We start from the raw sequence: 2,485 nt of genomic DNA, 5'->3' as shown, positions 1-2,485 counted from the left end.
ATACCACACAAGCTATTTGTAATTTAAGCCAACAATAGTGACTAATTTTTTATTCATTCCAAATACAAAAACTGTATTTATTCACCCCTTGGTTCTGTTTTTTGTTGTTGTTGTTTTTTTTTTGAAAAAAATTTATTTTTGTTTAAAAAATAGTTAGTTTATTTATTATTATTATTATTATTATTTATTTATTTTTTATAGTTTTTAAAAGATTATGGGTATTATAGGAATATAAAAAAAGATGGGACCTTTTTGACACACTTTAGTAGTTTGATGGGCTACTTTAATACATTTTGAGCATTATGAGGCTCTATCGCAAACGACTGTTAGTTTGTGAGGCTTTTTTATATTTTTTTCTAATATATATATATTAAAATGAGTTATTACTTAATAAAAAAATATACGAGTCAAGCCTTATACGAGCTTGCTCACGAACCTAACTGAGTCGAGCCGAGCTTACTTCGTTTAATATTCGAGGCAAGATTTATGTTCATAAAGCGCCTCATTTAATAATGGTCGACAATCTTGATTTCCATACAGTAGCCAACTGCAAGATCATGGATGGAGCGCCAAGATGATCAATCAAATATTGCTTATCTTCCCGTAGATTTGCAGCTGATCATATCCAAAATTGCATGGTTAAATTTAAATTGGCTTGTATCTGTTAAATATCAAGATTTAGTTCCTACAAGCACTATTGTCATAGTTGGAAGGATTCACTTTAAGCCAAGAAATAGATGTGTCAGACTAATACTAGACAATTGCCCATTTATTAACCAAACAAATTAAGACCAAATGTTATTGGGTTTCGATGAAAAACCTTGTTGGAGATATTTACATAGCTGGCTTTGCTGATGACAGAAAAGGCCAACAAGAAAACATCTCTTATAATCCTCCTGCTTTGTATTCACCAACATAGGGAATTACATAATTTTGTTTTCTATGAAAACTAAACATGTAAAGGGTGTGTGGGGCTGAAAACAAAAACACCAAAAAAAAAAAAAAAATCTAATTCAACTTCCTAATGCTTAATTTTTACCAATTAATTTATCAATCTATAATATAAATTTCCAAGTCGGTTCAAATAAATTGGAAAGGAGCCGGGTCCTTAAAGTGAAAGGTCAAAATTGTCATTTCATATATTTATGGACAATTTTGTCCTCCCACTTTAAAGGACCCACTCCTCTCCAGTTCATTAGATCCTTAAAGTGGTGAATCTTGTGATGCCTAGGCTCTACAGTGGTTATTGTTTGTCTTCTCTCGATATTTATTTTCTGCAATGATCTATGGGGTGCAGTTTTTCTATTATTTTGGTTTTCGATTTCTTGTAGTTGTTTTCTAAGGTTTTGTTTATACGAAACTCTCATAGTAGCGGTCTTAAATCTTTGATATGTCTTTCTTTTTCTCTTTGGTTTTTTTTGGAAGCAAATAACTTACCGATGACGAAAGAATTTTTCACTAATGGTAAAGGAAGTGAAAGTGATTGTGATTGTGAATGCACTTGTAGTGGAGATGGAAAAATGAGGAAATTACTCTCTAGTTTAGAAAGTTCTAATGGATTAGACAGTGGGCAGAGACGTGATTTGCCAGAATATGTTGAAGATCTAAAAATTGATTGGGATTGTGACATTTGAAGAGTTACATATGAACTTGTTTCTCATGTAGTTAGATATGATTGGGTCTAATTCCATCATCTTCCTTTGACTTGTTTGACCCGTGATGTGGGCTCTAGCAAAAATGGTTGTTAAACAAAACATAGATCGAGTTTGGTCGGAAGAAATTCTTCATTGTAACTATAATATTGTTTTGTTAAAGCAACATACTCTATTTTCATGAAATGAATAAAGAATAAACATTTTTATTGTGCAACAACAATAACGGATTGGAGGGTCAGGCAAATGCACCTGAACCCGACACGCTAACCCGTTTTGACTACACTTGCCATTTATCACCGTCTTTTTAACGACAAAGTTGGAGGTAGAATCTTTATTTTCCAACAGATTTACATGACAGATAAATAAGAGACAACACATGAAATAGATATAACAATAAATTAATGCATCTACAAGAGAATAGATTAGATTAAGTACATGAACATGTATATGAATAAATAGTATGATCGTACAAACTAGTACTTATTTGAGTTATTGCCTTTATTACTTTGTTTTAAAAAAAATAATAATATTGTCTTTTGATAATTGATGAAAGACTACAGAATTTCTGCCTTCCATTCTGCTTGTAAAAGTAGGATAAAGCTCCGTTCCTAAACACTACATCACTACCAAATGGTTGTTTTCTGCGGGGTTGAGGTTGTGTTTTGGCGGGAGACATAATATTCACGTGAATTAAAGTTACTCACGTGAAATATGTCTAGCTACCGAATGGCCGGAGACATATTCGGCACAAATTTTTTTATTTTTTTTATTTTTTTTTATTTTTATTTTTTTTTATAAAAATGATATATGTTTTTTTCTTTTTAATAACA

This window comes from Corylus avellana, chromosome ca1, assembly GCF_901000735.1.
Source record: "Corylus avellana chromosome ca1, CavTom2PMs-1.0".
Classification (NCBI taxonomy): Eukaryota; Viridiplantae; Streptophyta; class Magnoliopsida; order Fagales; family Betulaceae; genus Corylus; species Corylus avellana.
Note: the sequence above shows the minus strand (reverse complement) of the source record.